Source organism: Saccopteryx bilineata, chromosome 3 (assembly GCF_036850765.1).
Source record: "Saccopteryx bilineata isolate mSacBil1 chromosome 3, mSacBil1_pri_phased_curated, whole genome shotgun sequence".
NCBI classification, from domain to species: Eukaryota; Metazoa; Chordata; class Mammalia; order Chiroptera; family Emballonuridae; genus Saccopteryx; species Saccopteryx bilineata.
In genome coordinates this window covers 140,565,307-140,586,485 of record NC_089492.1, presented here as the reverse complement: position 1 = coordinate 140,586,485, position 21,179 = coordinate 140,565,307, and positions in this window count along the sequence as shown.

Sequence of the window (21,179 nt, the reverse complement as noted above, 5' to 3'; positions counted from 1 at the left end):
AGAATTGTGATGCACCAGCTAAAAGATTATATTTCTCAGATTTTAAATATTAGAAACCTTTGACTAAATTCTGGTCAATAAGATATAAACAGATGGATTGTCTGAGACCAGTGGGAAGGTTGTTCTGAAGGAACTGACTCAACCAGGTATATGATTCACTAATATTATAATACATTATCTCTATATCGTACTGTGTATTCACCACCCCAAGTCAAGTCTCCTTCCATCCCTACTTATCCCTCCTTTATCCTCTTTCTCTCTGGTAATCACCATAGTGTTGTTTGTGTCTATGAGGTTTTGTTGTTGTGTTGCTTTTTTTTTTTCTTTCTTCTCTTCACCTTTATCACCCTGCCTCCCAACCCCTTCCCTTCTGATAGCTGTCAGTCTATTCTCTATGAGTCTATTTTTGTTTTATTTTTAGCTATTTTGTTCATTAGATTTTACAAATAAATAAAATCATATGGTATTTGTCTTTTAATGACTGGCTTACTTCACTTAACATAATAATCTCCAGGTCCATCCATGTTGTTGTAATTGGGAAGATTTTTTTCTTTTTTATGGTGGTGTATTATTCTATTCCATTGTATAAATGTACCACAGTTATTTTAGCCACTCCTCTACTGATGGACACTTGGGCTGCTTCCAAACCTTGGCTATTGTAAATAATGCTGCAATAAACATAGGGGTGCATATATTCTTTCAAATTAGTGTTTTGGGCTTCATTGGATATTTTCCCAGAAATAGTATTGCTGGGTCATAAGGCAGTTACATTTTTAATTTTTTGCAGTAACTCCATACTGCTTTCCACAGTGGATGCACCAATCAACATTCAATCTAATATTGTTTCCTACTACAGTAGATATATGTTTTTTACTACAATTAGCTACTCTATATGATAAACTACTGGCTCTATATCTATATACATTTTTTAAGTTTCTTTATGTTTTCTCCTCACCATAAAATCTTTAATTGCACAGTAAAGTTAATCATGCAAGAACAATTCTCAGGTCTGGAGGCTACCTGATGATAACCCAGGTAAAAAAAGCTTTGGTAAAGACATAGAATGGTTAAGAACACATTTGGATATAAGAAAAACATAGGTTTAGCCTGACCCAGTGGTGGTACAGTGGATAGAGCATAGGACTGGGATGCAGAAGATCCAGGTTCAAAACCCCAAGTTGCCGGCTTGACAGTGGGGTCACTGGCTTGAGCGTGGGATCATAAATGTGTCCCCATGGTCGCTAACTTGAGCCCAAGGTCACTGGCTTGAGCAAAGGGTCACTTGCTCTGCTGTAGCTGCCCAGTCAAGGCACCTATGAGAAAGCAATCAGTGAACAACTAAGGTGCCACAACAAAGAATTGATGCTTCTCATCTCTCTCCCTTCTGTCTGTCTGTTCTTATCTGATCCTCTCTCTGTCTCTGTCACAAAAAAATAAAAGAGAAAAAAGTAAAATGTAGGTTTAGATCTTAACACCAGGTCATCTGTGACGCTAATATTTCTTATGAATACTAAATACAATATGTTGAAAAATTAGTAGAAACTATTTTATAAAGTTAATTATTGTCTTGAGTCAAAAGTTCAAACTATCCAGTAACTAACTTAGGTAGCTATGCAACTTGAATATAAGTCATTATTTACTTTTATTCAGTTAAGTTAATAAAAATTAGTTTTATATGAAATTCTATTGCCTGTGCATGCAGTCCCTAAAATTAGGACTTTGGTTAGATACATGTCATACAATAGAACCAAAATATTGAAATAAGATGTATTCAAATCTAGATTCTCTATTCAATAACACTACACCATTCTACAGAGCATAAATCCACATATATTTGTAGACATAAATGCCATTAGGTAAAATATATCTATGACCTAAAAAATGTTTATGATCCTAGAAATTTTGTTTTGAGATTATTTTTAATAAAGGTATTGATATTATATGTTAAGGATATAATGTGCTCATCTAACACTTTTCCCAATTGTCTAGGGTATGGTCATCAAGTAGTTGACAGATTTAATAGGGGTGGTGTCTCCCAAAGGATAATGCCCTCATAGTCAAGGAGCACAATTGATCCTGTTATTTTGTCTGTCTCTCTCAGCTCTCTGAAGCTTTCCACATGCTTTGTGCTGGTCTAACTTAGTAATTGATATGGAACAGCATCACAGGACAGATCACTTCTTCCTAGAATAACCAAGCAAGGAATGTTGCCTAGCAAAGCCTAGAAGCAATTGACAAAAATTGTTTTTACAGCATCACTGAAATAAGGGCAAACCTTAGAGAAGATTCTGAAATGTGCAACATTGGCCCCCTATATCATCCATTGTTCTTTGTTTTTTTGTTTCTTTTTTCCTAAAATGAAAAGTGGGGAGTCAGAGAGACAGACTGTCACATGTGCCCAACCAGGATTCACCCAGCAAGCTCACTAGGGGACGATGTTCTGCCCATCTGGGGCATTGCTCCATTGCAACTGGAGCCATCCTCAGTGCCTGGGCCAACTTTGCACCAATGGAGCCTTGGCTGCAGGAGGGCAAGAGAGATATAGAAAGAAAGGAGAGGGGGAAGGGTGGAGAAGCAGATGGGTGCTTCTCCTCTGTGCCCTTGCCAGGAATCAAATGCCGAACTTCCACACATGGGGCCAATGCTCTACCACTAAGCCAATATAGCATCCATTTATCTCTTTTCTTCTACCCTCTCTTTTAGTTATGCCTTATTCAAATATTTATCATAAATAATATTATAAAAAATGTCTGACTGTCATATGGAAAAGAAATCTTAGATAAATTAAGACTTTTGGTTTCTGTATGATGTTATATCTATAGACTAAACAGACACTAGATTTTACTTCTAGTATTGTCCCTAATTAAGTAAATGACTTTGTAGTTGTTGACTTGTCCTTGCTTATATCAGTTTCTCAATTAGAAAGTGAGTTAAACTCTATCAAAAGTGTTAAAAACTGCTCTAGGGAATCCTGGGGGTCTCTGAAGGCTCATGAAGCCATTACTGGATGAAAAGTCAGGGGCTAGCCATTAAATGTAATTTCAGAACAAAGTACTATCCATTTTAAAATTAAATGTGGGACTCTATATCTCGCAGCACTTTTAAACTCTACCACACTGAAAATTTTATTTTACCCAAGTTTTTCAGTGATTCCTACATTGAGTTTTAGGCATATTTAAGATAACTTAGACCTTCAGATTTCCCAAGATATAATTCACATGATGACCGAGAATGGGGGAATTCAACCATGAGACAAGAAAGATTTTTTTCTTTCAAAGGGGCCACAAAAGTCAACCTTTTAATGTAAACCACTTTAACAGGTATTTCTTTTTCTTCCTTTCTTCCTTCCTCCCTCCCTCCCTCCTTTCCTCCCTCCCTCCCTCCCTCCTTTCCTTCCTTCCTTCCTTCCTTCCTTCCTTCCTTCCTTCCTTCCTTCCTTCCTTCCTTCCTTCCTTCCTTCCTTCCTTCTCTCTTTTTTCCTTCTTTATTTCTATCTCTCTTTTCTTTCTTTCTTTCTTTCTTTCTTTCTTTCTTTCTTTCTTTCTTTCTTTCTTTCTTTCTTTCTTTCTTTCTCTCTTTCTTTCTGGTGAGAAAAAAGGAGGTTGAGACAGACTCCCACATGAGTCCCAACTGGGATCCACCTGACAAGCCTACTAAGGGGCAATGCTCTGCCCATCTGGGGCCCTTGCTCCATTGCAACCAGAGCCATTTATTAGCACCTGAGGTGGAGACCATGGAGCCACTCTCAACACAGAGGACCAACTCACTCCAATTGAGCCATGGCTGCAGAAGAGGAGGAGGAATACATACATACAGAGAAATAAGAGGGGGAGGCTGGAGAAGCAATTGCGTGCTTCTCCTGTGTGCCCTGGCCAGGAATTGGATCTAGGACTTCCACAGGCGGGACCAATGCTCTACCACTGAGCCAATTGACCAGGGCATATGTATTTTTGCTCCATGTAAATATACCTATCTACACTGTCATAAATGAGAGTGACTGCATTTTTTAATAGTTGAATAAAGGATAAGAAAAGATAGAAATGAAAAGAAAAAGATAACATGTTAATTAATGTTTTAAGCTACATCCCCTGGGTCTGCTAGAAAAGCAGAAGAGAATGCATTTAAGATTTTTCAGATGGAAAATATGATTTGGAAATAAGAAAGATCAACATGAACATGGAACTTTGGATAAGAGGTGAGTTTTTGAAAGCAATTATAAGCACGTCTGCCATGAAGAGAAATCATGCTCTCACCTCAGTCCTACATCTTTGTGTATATGTGTGCCCCCCCACATTGAGTTTATTGGGATGAATTGTTTTGCAAAACCATACGTGTTTCAAGTGTACAACTCAATACAACACCATCTCCACACTGCATCTTGCTCCCTTCAACCTACTCAAGTCTCTTCTCATCCCTATTTCCCCTGCTTTACCCGTCTGCACTTACCCCACTGTGCTCTTCCTTTTTATAAGCAGAGTTTAGCAAACTGTCTTGAATTTGATTGTGAAGCATGTTTATAAAACATAAAAGTGCTTTGTATGCATAACTTTATTTAAATTTTATAGCTATCGACGAAATTGGTATTATTTCATGGTAATGGAACATTTTGCAATATGGAAAAGTAAAATCTAGTATTTTAGGAAAATACTAATATTTAACTTCACTTTAATTTTATCACTTAAAGAATAACATAATTTTATTAGGAAATTAACTCCAGTGCTCTATGATAAAACTAGGAATAATTTTCAGTGTGTGAATCTTATTTGGAAATATTTTAGAAGCATACAAAGAAGTCCAATGCTGACTTTTATTCAATTTGTTTATCTTAGTTTTCATTTGTTTTCTTTATGCTAAAAATAGAAAAATCAAAACAACTAATCTGTCTACCTATGAGAAAGAGAGTAGGAAGCTCTTATCCAAAATTTAGATGCTAAATCCTGGTTTTGACTTTAATAATTTTAGTTAAGTGCAATGAGTCCAAATAGAGACTCAGACAGTTTATTTCTAACCACTTACTGGCTGATAAGCAGTGAACCAATTATTCTAAAGTAACAGAATCTGTGTTAGGATACCAATAATTAATTATCACTCATTTACTCCTCATATTAGAAATAAGATTAGATCACTTTGTCCACTTTGTGGCCTAATATTTAGATATTAAAAGGTCATGATAAGGCCCTGGCCGGTTGGCTCAGTGGTAGACCATCAGCCTGGCGTGCAGGAGTCCTGGGTTTGATTCCTGGCCAGGGCACACAGGAGAAGTGCCCATCTGCTTCTCCACCCCTCCCCCTCTCTTTCCTCTTTGTCTCTCTCTTCCCCTCCTGCAGCCAAGGCTCCATTGGAGCAAAGTTGGCCTGGGCGCTGAGGATGGCTCTGTAGCCTCTGCCTCAGGCACTAGAACAGCTCTGGTTGCAACAAAGCGACACCCCAGATGGGCAAAGCATCGCCCCCTGGTGGGCGTGCTGGGTGGATCCCGGTCGGACGCATGTGGGAATCTGTCTGACTGACTCCCTGTTTCCAACTTCAGAAAAATACAAGAAAAAAAAAGAGGTCATGATAAGAAAATTTTCTAGTAAAACAATATATTTCATGTGTTTTTGTCTTCAATTCATAAAGTAATTACCATTACAAATTAAAATAGAACCTTGCCGTTAGCTTAAATGATTTGTCTCCCAACATCTTACTGACAAGAAATCAATAATACTTCTTTTTTTGTGTGTTTTTCTGCATAATTGTACCCATCCTATATAAACCAAAGTAAAATACATATGCCTTTTCCTGAAAACTTGTACTTTGAGATATTCATAATGATATGGCGTTTACTTATAAATCTCAAGAGATTCACTAAAAGGAACTATTAAAACCAACAAATAAAAACAAACTGTCATTAAAAAGCATCAACAATTTTAAATAATATTTCTATCTGTCAGATTAACAAATTTAAATGTCAAGAAAACAAGCACTCTCAATCATTAGAAGAACTGGACAATTTCTAACTAAACTATGCATGCATTTATTTTTGTCCTAAAACTTTGTCCTTAGTTTACTTCTCCATATATGAAACAAGTAGTTTCATTAATTTCCATGTTTGTAATTAAAATATCTTATGAGACTAGTTGAATAGACAAAATACATCTTTATAGTGGAGTATTTTACACAGAAACAAAATTACATAGGTTGGTTTCTAAGATATTAAATACAAAAGCAAGGTATGAAAGACCATGTGTGTGTGTGTTCACTAAGAGTATCAAACAGTTCCATAAATCTTTTCAAACAGTTTTATTTAGATAGCCATCTGACTTCAGTATGAAGTAAAAGTCTCACATGGTCTTCATTTTGTTCTTCACAAAATAGCTTGAAAAGACGCTCACATTTGGCACTAGCTTTAATAGCATCAACACACTTTATTACTGTATGTAATACTTCATTCAGAACAGGCGAGATGTTTTTAGCTACCAAGTTTTCCCTATGAATAACACAATGCACAAGAATCATTTCTGGATTCCCATCTTTCATCAATTTTAAGCAGCCATTTTTCTTGCCCATCATATTGGGAACACCATCTGCAGCACAAGATGTTATATTTTTCATTGGTATATCATTGACATCTAAGTATTTTTTTAGCTTATTATATATATATATATCTTTGGAGATAGTGGTGCTTTCTAATCTTTTACAGAACAATATTTCTTCAGCAAAATGTCCTTTATCAATATATCTTACGTAAGTTATCAATACTGCCTCACTGTCTCTCAAAGTTGATTCATCCATTTGCAAGGAGAATTTTCTTGTTTTCAGCTTTTCAATAAGTTGTTTTTCAATATCCTCACTCATTTCGTCTATTCTTCTGCTAACAGAATTGTTACTGAGTGGCATAGCTTTTACATCTTTGTCATCTTTTTCAAGAACCATTTTAAGAAATGCTGATATTGATGGTTTTATTAAATTCTCTCTTATAGTGTGATTTTCTCCAGTTTTAGCGATGAATAAAGAAATTTGATAACTAGCCTCAAGAACACGATTATTAGTTGAAGTATGAGCAGTAAATAGAGACTTTAATGTTGTTCTTTTTTCAAAATTTTTCTTTAAAGTTTTAAAGTAACTCAAATCTAAATTAATATGAGCACTATGTTTCACCTTCAAATGCGCCTCAAGACAACCTCGTTTCATTGATTCGTTGGTCAAGCATTGCTGGCATAAAAGACAAAAAGGAATCCGCTCATCGTGAACAGAGGGTATGAACCCAAATTTTAAATATTCCTCCGAATATTGATGAGTTTTTTTCTTGCTTGCACCACTCATTTTACTATGGGCTATAATAAAAATAAGATCAATTAAAAACTAATATTAAAATATGTGTTAAAATATATTCAATGTGACATAGAGTAAATGTATACTAAAAATTCATATTTATTTAAATGTATATAACACATTTACTACACTACCACTGCAAATCAAAAGATATCTATATTTTTTCCACTTGACAAAATTTTCTGGAAAGTTATGCTTCTAAAATTAAAATTGTCGTGCATGCACTATTATAGCCCCAATAATATTTATAAAATATTAGTGCTTTCTAGCCCCGATGCAAGAAGTACTTAATAAAGAGTTTAATATTGATAAAAATAAAATCAAATACTTACCAATTATATCTATACAATATATATATGTATACTTATTAAATCAATGAGCTTTTACAACAGTTTTGACTGACACTTATTTCAAATTAACACCAACTGAATGATGTGAAACACTACAGAAGTTGCGATGGGCCAATTAGGTGAGAATAACTGCATTGTTTAGCGAGTTTTTAAAACGTCCGGGGTTCCCCGCGGCAGATGGCACACTCCGTGGTGAACCCAGAATGAAGTTTACTTGACGACGCCAATCACCCAGTTGATATTTTGATCTCGTCAAATGAAATTATACTTAATAATTATTTACCGCAATTATTTAAGAATTGCATTTTTTGTTAAATTTGGCAGCGATATCTAGCATTGCATTTAAATGGCCCTGGGCGAAAGAGTTAAAGTCGTGTCGAGTCCATTTTCAAATTGCCCCCCTTAACTACCGAATTGCCCCCCTGTGGGGCGTGGGCCCCACATTGGGAAACACTGAAAAATCTTTAAAAAAATGACTCGAAGTTTCAGTCATGATAATATTTGTGAAGCTAACATCTTTCTTCTTTTGAAAATCTATAGAAGAAACAAAGATACATTTTAAACAAACAAAAAATTTAATTCTCACTAAAAATGGAAAAATTAAGTAAGGATTAAGATTGTCTAAAAGACACATTAGGTTACTTAAAAAACAAATAAACAAAAAACCAAAGTGCAGCAATTCATGAGAGAAATGCAGCAATTATCCATTAATAGCCAGCAAATCCCCCTGGAAGAACAGAATCAATATCTCACATAGTAAGGAGGCTGTAAGAACACATCTCTTAGATTCTATTGAAGAAGCAGAAGAATTAGAAATGCTCATAGAATCCCACTAGACAACAATATTTGCAAGAAGCAATTGTATCCCCATCAACAAACCAAAAAACTTTTGTGAAATGTATTTTGGAAATAAACTAGATCCACTCAGGTTGTAATATTTCCCGTATCCACTGGCATAGTGCTATCACTAAAGAAACTCTATAAAAGGGTTGTTAAAAATGAAAGCACAAATGCCAATACGTAAAAATCATTTATCAGAAAAAAATGATGTAGCAGGTTTAATACACTTTTTAACAACTATTTGACAATTAATTGATATCAATAGTTATAAAACAATTGCTCCCATATTAGAAATCTACAAATCAGTCAGGAAAGAAAACATGGATTAGATGGTAAAACAAAGAAATATGAGTTAGCAAAATTCATTAAGAAAGTTAAAAAAAAACAAGAAAACATAATGCAAATAAAAATAAAATTGGAAAAAAATTGACACTGTGCAAAAAACAGTTAAGATACAAAGTGTATAGAAATTAGCAAATAAAAGAGTAAAACAAAAAATACACATTATTAAAAAAACTAAAGAAATAAATATATAACAGATGTGTAAAGTAGATCCAATGGACACATAGATATACCTACAATAATAGAATAGTAGTTATAATTTCTGATTTGACTGGACACGAATAATAAAGTATAAACAATAAAACATAAAATAGGTGTATAATTTAAAAATGCTTTCAGTGAGAAAAGCTATACATATGTAGACACCATATGGAAATGATAACAGATACAAAAGAGCTAACACCACAATATATATAATCTAATAAAATATTTGGTCTTTAAATATAAAGATTTTTACTACAGCTTATCTACCTTCTCTATCTCTTTCTCTCTAAGTCAATAAATACAATCTTTTAAAAATATTATATTTTTATCATTCATTAATTCTATTAATAGATTTGTTTTTTTAAATGTCATTTCTATAAAATTTTTGTCATTGTTATTCTATAAAATTGTTGTCATTGTTGATACTGTTTTTATTTTAAAATTATTTTAGCTTTAATGAGGTATGAGTGACAAAAACTGTGTGTATGTATATATTGCACAACATGATGCTTTAACATATATAATGTGATAATTTAATATATGTACATATTGTGAAACTATCATAACATTTAACATTCATCCCTTCATCTAGTGACACTTTTTTTTAGTTAAATTGTTTTTTATGGTGCATTTTTATCTCTTTCCTATCTTATTTTTCAACAATTTTTCAGGTTTTTATTTAAATTTTGACTATATTTTACTCTGTGATATTTAGGTTCAATATATATTTTAAATATTCTACCAATAGTTTCTTGGAATGTTTAAAAAATTCCTTATAATATAATGTAATATAATATAATATAATATGTAATAATCTGCTTTTATAAATTTACTATTTTTTGCTGATATATATAATATATCTTACATGTTCTTGAACATCTAAACCTAAATATTTTTAAATTTATAATGTTATAATACATAAATATCTGTACTCTACTTGAATTTTGTACCTTTGTAATTTTTCTGTATATTTTAGTGTATACATTTTCTTGTGTCTGCATATTTTTGAGTTCCATCATTGTACTGAAAGTATTCTTTGTGGATATTATTTTATATTTAGTATAATAAAGTGTCTTTATAGAGAATTTTATTTTGCTTTCTGTAAGCAACCAGGGAAACCATATAATATATATATATATATATATATATATATATATATATATATATATTCTAATCATAAATTTAGGATTTCTATGTGTGTGTGTGTGAATTTTGAATAAGCCAAGAAGGCATTATTATTTTTTATATTTAAAATAATTGAATAGAGTATGTGTATGTGTGTGTGTTTGTATGTGTCACTTAGAAGAGTAGATGATGCTAGGATACACTTCATATGGAAAATGTTTATTTTTGGTTCACATTTACTCCTAGTGTAAAGCCATTCAATATTTAGTCAGTTTCGTACTGTTGATGAGTCCTCGGATTCAAATTTGTTTCCTACGTTGTTTAAACCAGTGTTAAACATCTCTTCATAAGCCTTTTCAAATTAATAAATGCCTCCAAGCCAGACCATTGTATCTTAATTTATTATTATTATGTGAGCTTGTCAGTGTTATAAAGTAAATGATAATAATATTTTGTGATGGTATATCATTAATGGGTGAGCTCTTAATTCTTAGTTCTCTTAATAAAGAGAAGCTATTCAATCATTCAGTTAATATGTTCTGGATATTTAGAGATGAAATTGATTTCCTCACCTTAAACATATTATTACTGGTTTTCCATTTACCTAGTAAAGTTCTTGGATCAGAACATAATTTTGATAAACATTTATTATTATTTAAATCACTCTGAATTAACTGTTTCTTTATTTTAAATAACATTTTGCCATTTTTGCATATCCTCAGTGTGCAATTATATTCACATTTATTTTATAACATAAGTTTATATAGTAATGAAATATAATTCCTATCCAACATTATATAGTTTTGTTACACTGAGTTAGTTATTACATAATTAAATGAGTATTGTTATATTATTTAGAAATTCTGTAAAATTGTTGTATATGTTATTAATAGTCGTTTATATTTTGCAAAATCAGTTAATTTTTTTTTTTTTACAGAGACAGAAAGAGAGTCAGAGAGGGACAGACAGGAATGGAGAGAGATGAGAAGCAACACCCATCAGTCCTTCATTGTGACACCCTAGTTCAGGGGTCGGGAAACTTTTTGGCTGAGAGAGCCATGAATGCCACATATTTTAAAATGTAATTCCATGAGAGTCATACAACGACCCATGTACATTATACATTATCCAATAAAAATTTGCTGTTGTCCCAGAGGACAGCTGTGAATGGCTCCAGCCACCCACAACCATGAATATGAGCAGTAGGAAATGAATGGATTGTAATACATGAGAATGTTTTATATTTTTAACGTTATTATTTTTTTTTATTAAAAATTTGTCTGCATGCCAGATGCAGCCATCAAAAGAACCACATCTGGCTCGCAATCCATAGGTTCCAGACCCCGGCACTAGCTGTTCATTGACTGCCTTCCCATATATGCCCTGACTGTGGGCCCCCAGCAGACTGAGCAACCCCTTGCTTGAGGCAGCAAACCTGGGTCCAAGCTGGCGAGCATCTGCTCAAACCAGATGAGCCCACACTCAAGCCTACAACCTCGGAGTCTCGAACGTGGGTCCTCCTCATCCCAGTCCGATGCCCCATCCACTGTGCCACTGCCTGGTCAGGCTAAAGATTTTTGAATAAGCTGAGAAGGCATTATTATTTTTTATATTTAAAATAATTGAATAGGGTTTTCTGCTGTACTACAATTTGTTCTCAAATTACTTCCACAATAGAGTACATTCAGAGACTAAACAACTCCTCCATTTACACACACACAGACATATACTCTTAAATAATCTTGCAAGATCTCTTAGGACTTAAGGATAAATTGACCTAAACATTTTTAGGGAATGGTAACAGGACCACTTACTGAAACTAATTAGTGGATTCAAAGTATATATCTTAGAATTGTTAAAAGGTTGAGTATAAGAAGTCAGTTTTTATGTCCTTCAGGGGAGACAATGTATCTATCCTGTTTTGATTCGAGGTATCACTCTGATATTAATAAACTGTGGCACAAGTAGCCACATAGATGCTTGCTATTTCAGTATTAATCACTGTATATAGAGAACATTTTTTTTATTTACTTATTTTTAGAAAGAGGAAGAGAGAGAGAGAGACAGACAGACAGGGAGACAGATAGACAGGAACATCTATCTGTTCCTATATGTGTCCTGACCGGAGATCCAGCCAGCAACCTCTGCACTTCAGGATGCTGTTCTAACCAACCGTGCTGTCTGGCCAAGACTTAAGATTAATTATAGATGAAGGGTTAACTAACACTAGCTAGAAGAACTTATTCTAGCCCTTTAATTTTTTTTTAATTGGCATGTTTTCCATATAAAAATTTTAAATAAGAGAAAATGAGACAGATACATTCACTGTAACAATGAATAAAGTCCAAACAGATTTTAGGTACTAGCTGTGAAACATGGGCAAGTTATTTAATGTCACTCACTGTTCTTTGTTTTCCACATTTCTAAATAAAAATAACATTTATTATGTTTATTACAAGGGTTAGATGAACAAATTGATGAAAGCTCTTGATATATAAAATAAATGTTGGGCAAATAAGTTTGTAACATTTGTGTTATTTGGTTTTGCTCACTTTTATTAAAAATGGTGCTGCCCACATGGGGCAGCTGATTACCTTCATGCTTGGGAGGGGGCTTGGTTATGCTAATGTGTGCTGGAGGAGGGTGTTGTCCTACCAAAAAGTTTTAAAAGGAGGAGCTAGGAGGCCATTTTGGAGGAAGATCAGTTGGTTGCAGAGAGAGGAGCCAGAAAAACGGAGGTGTGCAGATGGGGAAAGGGGGTGGCTGAAACTAGTGGGTTTTTGATGTTAGAATAACCTGGAAAGATTCTCCTGGTTATGAAACAAGAGAACATGTGAGTAGGTTTTTGTGTCCCATGTGTTTATTTTTACTTCTTGGATGTTAGGAGTCTAGAATAAAGGAAAATGGCCCAACAGTTTTTGGCTCTACTGTTTCATTACTGTCTGACCTGCACATGTATGGCCATGATGGCAGCAGCAGCCCCTGGCCACACATTGGGCATAGTCTGTGACAGGATTTGGATCAGACAGTTAGGAAGCCACCACCACCCTTGAGCAGTGGGCTAGAGGACTGCCTGCTGTTATGGTTCCCCATGGCTGTCCTTTTTGGGGACCTAGACTGGCTGGTGTTTACAGATGTGGATGAAGAAACCAAGAGCACTATGGAAGAGGTTGCCTGAGACCTGCTTACTGAACAGCGGAAGGAGTTGCCATGGGAAAAGATGCTGATCCTGGAGCTGGAGCAAGCCCTGGAGAAGGAGGTTGACCAGGTTTGTGAGATTGGCCTGGAAATGGAGCAAGTGCTGGAGAAAGAATCACAGGTGTGTGAGTTGCAGATTACCCTGGAAATTGCTGAGAGCCAGGGGCAGCAGGAGGCCGGGCCTGAGGTGGGGTCGGGGCTGCAAGGTTCATGGGGTGGCAGGTGGCGGTGACCCAGGGCTCAAGCCTGGAGGTGAAAGCTGGCATTTCCAGCTCCTCTTCGGAGGATGAGGAGAATCGAACTGAAACTGCAGTCCACAGACTTCATAAGATAAAAGGCAGCAGAGGCAGCCGTGGAGGGAGGATAGATGGGTGGCCCGGGAGCCGGGTTTGCATCACCGAGTGGCCGTTGAAACAGCAGGGAGTGTCTACTATGCCCCTAGTAGGTTTGATGAGATACAGAGATGGAGAAACTGGCTGCCATTTCCACGTGTTCCTCCTTGGGACAGCTAAGACCTGCCAGGACAGCAGGGATGAGGGAGCAGCCCTGAGGTCCCACGTATGTGGACTGATTCCTGACAAATGACTAGTTTAGACATTTGTAAACACGATTTAAATGAAATTGCTTGTACAGAAAGTATTCAAGACAATATTAGGGAAAAGCGACAAATTAGTTTATTACATTATAAATTTAAAATATGTTCTAAGAAACTAAAGGTTGTTATATTTGTGTTGTGCTTGCCTTTACAACTAGGCAAGTAAATAGAAACAAATACAATATTAAAAAGTTATAACATGTAAAACAATTTAATGTTGGTTAAAAGTATGACATCCTTTACCACCAGAGTGGGCACTGGCTCCTTTGTTGGATGGACTTATGGATTTTGGACAATGTGAAATAACCTGATGGGGGTTGGGGGTAGCTCTGCTGGAGGCCCTCCTGCACAGGGAAGCTTTTCATTCAGTTGGAGAGAAGCTCCCAGGATGTTTTGTGCTCTGAGCAAGTGCTCAGAGAGAGAAATGGTGGAGGGTACCTTTATAATTGTTGAAACTGTATGATGTGTGCTGTTGTAATTTTTGTAATGTGTCTAATTGCCTTGCACAGGAATGCTTGTGGTATGGATTGTGGGTTGGAAAGTGAGCAAAAGGGGTGGACTATTGGGCAAATAAGTTTGTAACATTTGTGTTATTTGGTTTTGCTTACTTTTATTAAAAATGGTGCTGCCCACATGGGGCAGCTAATATGTGCTGGAGGAGGGGGTTGTCCCACCAAAAAATTTTAAAAGGAGGAGCTAGGAGGCCCTTTTGGAAGACCAGTGGTTGCAGAGAGAGGAACCAGGAAGTTGGAGGTGTGCAGATGGGGAAAGAAGGTGTCTGAGACTAGTGGGCCTTTGATTTTAGAAAAACCTGGAAAGATTCTCCTGGTTGTAGAACAAGGATAACATTTGAGTGGGTTTTGATGCCCCGTGTGTTTTTTTTATTTGTTGGCCACTACGAGTCTAGAATAAAGGAACATGGCCCACCAGTTCCTGGCTCTGTTGTTTCATTCTCATCTGACCAAATCTAATGGGAACCTGCACATGTATGGCCGCAATGGCAGTGGCGGCCCCTGGCCATACAAGTATCTAAAATTTACTATTATTGGTATTATTTTCATCATCATTATTACTTTATCTATTACATGGGTTAGTCTTACACTAGATAGAACATTAATTCCAATATTCCAAACTACAGGTTTTACAGAAAACATTTGAGCTTATTACAGGGTGGTTCATTTACTGAAAAACAATTTAGAAGTCTTCGTATTAATCATTATTGATTAACTACTTTATCTTGATTTGTATAATAAAGAAACCAATAAGTAGAAACCTAAATAATAATCTGCAAGTGGCAATTGACTAGTTTAGACATGATTTAATGAAATTGCTGTATGGAAAGTATTCAAGACAATATTAGGAAAAAGTGACAAATTAGTTTACTATGTTATAAATTTAAAATTTGTTCTAAGAAACCAAAGGTGGTTATATTTGTGTTGTGCTTGCCTTTACAACTAGGCAAGTAAATAGAAACAAATATGATATTAAAAATTATAACATGTTGCAATAAAGTATGCCTTCTTTAAAAAAGAATTATAACATGTAAAACAATTTAATGTTGGTTAAAAGTATGACATCCTTTAACAAGAAAGCATGAATTTTTTAATAAATGGAAATAGAAAAACTAACTCAACTTTTATAAAAATGTTAAATACAAATGTATACAAACCTCTGAATAGATTAATATTTTTATTATAAAACAAAAAATATATAAATACTAAAACAAGAGTGAAGTTAGTGGGAAAAACAGATATTCTTGACCCATCTTTCCCTTTTAAGTCTGCTTGGAGTAAAATAATCACAAATGTAGTTATGGTCTCACTTGATGTTAGTAAGTGAATTACTGTGTCAATATCCTCAGCTAAAGGAAGTCCGGTGATGCATTGTGCAACATTCTAAATCAAAACTGAGATAATAGAGAAACATGAGATAATTTTTGCTAACCATTAAAGCCTGAACTAAATTTCATCATTTTTTTCCCTTTTCCAGTCAAAGTTGAATTAAGTGATCCACAGAAAAGAAATGTGCTCTACTGGTTTACTGCCTGTAGCCCTTGGAAAGATTACACATATCATACCTGGAATGTGTGTGCATAGATAGATTAAATAACCCCAAATTTTGGTGATTGGAAGAACATAATTCGTCCAATGGCAGTGATGTGTGAGCAAAGAGACTTTATCTTGGTATCAAAGCAGAAGATGACCAATGTCCAAGTCTTTACATGCCAAGTGATAAGAAACAAAACTTCCCAAGATTCCACTGCCCATCACTAAGCTGTTCCTGTGTCTTGACTACCTGGGTACTGAGATACCAAATAAGCATATCAGGTGGACATAAATTGTAATTAATTTACAATGAAATACTAGCATGAATAACAAAGAATGAGAAAATAGGAAATAAATGGACTCTTACCCCTACTGAGTTAATTTATAGAACTAGAAGAAAATTTTGATGAAGTAAATTGAGATAGTCAAAGATTGTTCTTGTGTGTGACCGAGAAAGAGAGAGGGACAGACAAGGACAAGCAGGAAGGGAGAGAGAGGAGAAACATCAATTCTGCATTGCAGCTCCTTAGTTGTTCATTGATTGCTTTCTCATATGTGCTTTGACTGAGGGCTACAGCAGAATGAGTAACTCCTTGCTCAAGCCAGCAACCTTGGGCTCAAGCATGCAACCTTTGGGCTCAAGCCAGTGACCATGGAGTCTTGGCTATGATCTTATACTCAAGCTGATGACCTCAGGATTTCAAACCAGGGTCCTGAGGGTCTTAGGTCAACACTCTATTCACTACATCACCACCTGGTTAGGCTGATATGTCATCTTTGAAGTGTAAAATCTTTTACATCCTTCTTTAGATTTCTTCCACAAGATTTTATATTTATTAATGTTATTGTAAAAAAATATTTTTTATTTTGTTTTCTAATTGTTTACTGTATGTGTAAAAATTACAATTAATTTTTCTGCATTTGCCTGACCTATGCTGGTATAGTAGATAAAGCGTTGACCTGGAATGCTGAGGACACTGGTTCAAAACCCTGGGCTTGCTGAGTTAAGGCACATACAGGAGTTGATGCTTTCTGCTCCTCCCTCCTTCTCTCTCTCTCTCTCTTTCTCTCTCTCTCTTCTTTTTTAAAATTGATAAATGAAATCTTTTAAAAAATTTTGTACATTGGTTTTCTGTCCAGTGATCTTTTAAACTCATTAATTCAAAATGTAGATACTTTGATATTTTTAATGATAACAAATATAAATACATTTATTTTTACTTTTTAATTTAAATATTTAGAGATTTTCTTTTTATTGCTGTACTATACTAGTTAAAATCTCCAGAATAAAAAGATATTACTTACTGTAAGGCCAAAGACAGTAAATATTCAAGTTAAAATATAAATATAAGAATACTCAAATATAAAAATATTCAAGTCAAGACATAGTTTGAATATTAAATATTAATAAAAATAATTTTTTATTTATTAAGAGAAAAATATCAATGCAATCAAACAGAAAATTAGTAATTTGCATCTTATAAAACATAAAATGATTAATATTCTCACGATATATGGAATTTTTTCAAATTACAACAAAGGATTTGGATAAGTAGACAAATATTTTATGAAGTTAGTCCACAAAAGAAGAAAATCAAATCTCCATTAACTTTGGTTACTCTCAGTAATTGTCAGACAAATGTGATAAATGAAAATACTAAGGAGTATTCAACTGGCAAGAAGTTTAAAAAATTCAATTAAGACAGTGTGTCTGAGTTGAACATAAGAAAATAATGTTTTTTTGTAATGGTAGAGAAATGTTGTTTACAATCACAAAATTATTTGAGCAAATGTTAACATTAAAGTTTGTGTCCTTAAAAATTCATATGTTGAATTCCTAATCCTTCTAACTGAGAATGTGACTATTAAGAGATAAGGCATTGGAGAGGTAATTAAGGTAAAATAACATTTGTGTTAGCACTAATACAATATCACTGGTGTAATTATAAGAGAAGGAGCAAAGAACATAGACAACACAGTCCAAGGGACAACAGAGCCAAGGAAAGAAGCTTCAGAAGAAATCAAACTTGCAGACACTGTGATTTTGGATTTCTGTGAGAGAATAAATTTCTTTTTTTTAAAACAATCAGTCAGTGTTTGGTATTGGTTTACGGCAAGCCTACCAAACTAGTACAGGAAAATTAACCAAAAATAATATATCTTAAAGATATCCTTACCTGTTAGTTTAAAAATTATGTAATATACAAAACACATTACACACACACACAATCAAATATGTTATTTTATATATCACATGGACACATTCTTAGATATTATTTAAACTTATGAATTTTTTTAACAAGGACAAGAAGATCAGTCTGATGATTACAATTTCATATCAAGTTTCATATATAACAACCACTGTTCCACGGACTGGTCTTCCAAAAATTTCATGCTGGTCTGTGAAAGAGATAACCACCCTGATGTTGTATGAAAATTATGCACAATGATCTTGGTCAAATTTGCTTATGCTCACAGTGATTTCTGCCTTAGCGGTTCCTGAATTTATTCTCTGTTTCCACTGGTCCACCAGTGTGAAAAGGTGGAAAACCACTGATCTACACAAAACAAACTTCAAAAGTCTTAGGTTAAATTCACTTAAAGTGGAACCATTAATTTTAAGAAAGTTGTAAAGAAAAAGGAGTGGAGCCACTTGCCAGATTTTGTCATTTTTTTCCCTAGAATTTTACAGTTGATTGCCTTACTGCCTAAAATGACATCACTTTATTGAAGCAATTTTTACAGATTTCCCAGTCACATTAACTCTTATACAATTTTTATTTCAAATTCCATTGAGTTAGACACTTATTACATACTACACACACCTCGCATAAATATGGTGGCTGTTTTAGTCAGCTCGGGTTGCCCTAACAAAATACCACAGACTGGGTATCTTAAACGAGAGAAATTTATTTTCTCATACCTCTAGAAGTTGCAATGTTCAACCAACATCAAGTTGGATGCTAGCTCATTAAATTGCCAGTGAGAACTCTCCTTTTGACTTACAGACAGCTACCTCCTCTCTAGGTACTCAAGTAGCCTCTAGAGAAAACGCTTTTTCTCCTTTTCATACAAAGTCCATTTTAAGGGCTTCATTCACCCTTAAGATTTCATTTAAATTTATTACCTTCTAAAAACCTTATTTTTACCTATGATTTAGGTTGGGTTTTAGCTCTTCAACATATGCTATTTGAAAGCTCAAAATTCTCTTGCTCATACATGGTAAGCATTTGAGAACTAGTGAGAGTAGGTGAGTCCAGAGATCCCAAACAGTGACCTTCCTTCTAGACTCACTAGCACACCAGACTATAGTTTTAAATTCATTACTCTCGTAAGTAGATTAGTTGAATACTAGTTAAGAGTTCCACTGTAGGCCTGACCTGTGGTGGCGCAGTGGATAAAGCGTCAACCTGGAAACGCTGAGGTTGCCGGTTCAAAACCCTGGGCTTGCCTGGTCAAGGCACATATCGGGAGTTAATGCTTTCTGCTCCTCCCCCTCCTCTCTCTCTCTCTCTCTCCCCTCTCTATAATGAATAAATAAAACTTTAAAGAAAAAAAAAAGAGTTCCACTGTAGATGTTTAATTATGAAAGTGAAAATAAATGTAGGAAGTATTAAATAAAAGGTTCTCAGAGCATTTCTATAAAGTATGAATACATTAAAATACAAAACAACATGTATTTGTAAAAACTTTCAAATAGCATATTTCTGTGACTTGATATGGGGATATTGGTCCTGGTCTTAAAAGCCTTACTTCTTGCTTATTTTCAAGTCTGTTTCTTCAGGATTGCAAATGAGTCTGTGATTCCATGATTCCATTTCAGTAATTTGTTTTCAACTTAAAGTTATTTGTGGCAAAAAAAAAAAGATACAAAAACTGTAACCAATTATATGTTAAAAGAAATAAATCTTTAAAGCAAAATAGAGATAGTGCTGAAAACAGAAAATCCCAGTTAGTTCACTCTCAGGGTTCTACCATACACTGTGCAATTTTTTGTGTGAGCACTAAAGGTAGACACATATAGGTTGAGGGGTTAGATACTATTTTATACACCAGAATGATCTCCTTTTGCATAAGTATAAACAAAGTGGTTGTTGAATGAGAAAATTATATCTATATATATGGGTTTGATCCCCAGTCTGGGTACATACAAGAATTAACTAATGAGTGCATGAATTAAGTAGAAAAACAAATTTATGTTTTTACTCTCTCTCTCTCACCCCTTATTCTCACTCTAAAATCAGTAAAAAACCTAAAAACCTAAAAGCAGTTGAAACTATCACATTTGTATAAAATAACTGTAATCCATTAGCCATTATTGTGTAAATATCTATAGTGATTGTTTCCACCTATATCTCCTATCAAACTATAAGGTGTACTTTGTTAAGAATCATATCAGAATCATCTGACTTCACTTAGACTTAAAAGTTTTTATAAAAAACATTATATTGAAATTAAATTAAAAAGCATTTGAAAAAGTGATTTAATACTGCAAAAATTATTATAACACTTCAAATATTTTTATCCGGTATAATTATAGCTCATACATGCACATTCAAAAATTTTGATCTTGAGATAACTTTTGGATCACGAATAAAATAAAACCTATATTTTCTAACTATAAACATTGTAAGGAAAAGAACAGCTACTAATATGAGACATGTTCTCTCTACAGAACAAAAAATACAGAAATAATTATGTCTAGTCAGATATCATTTATTTTAACCTTTAAAAATTTATGAATTTCATCAATTATACTTCAAATAAAAATAATTATGCTCCTGACCAGGCAATGGCTCAGTGGATAGAGTGTAGAACTGGAGCACAGAGGACCCAGGTTCAAAACCCCAATGTCATTGGCTTGAGCACGAGTTTGCCAGCTTGACTGCTATGTCTCTGGCTTGAGTATGAGATCATAGACATAACCCCACAGTTGCTGGCTTGAGCCCACAAGTCACTGGCTTGAAGCCCACGGTTGCTGCTGGCTTGAGCCCAATATTGCTGATTTGAGCAAGGGGTCACTTGGTCTGCTGGAGGCCCCTAGTCAAGGCACATATGAGAAAGCAATCGATGAACAACTGAGCTGCTGCAACAAAGAATTGATGCTTCTTATCTCTCTCCCTTTCTGTCTGTCTGTCCCTCCCTCTCTATCTCTCTATCCCACAAAAA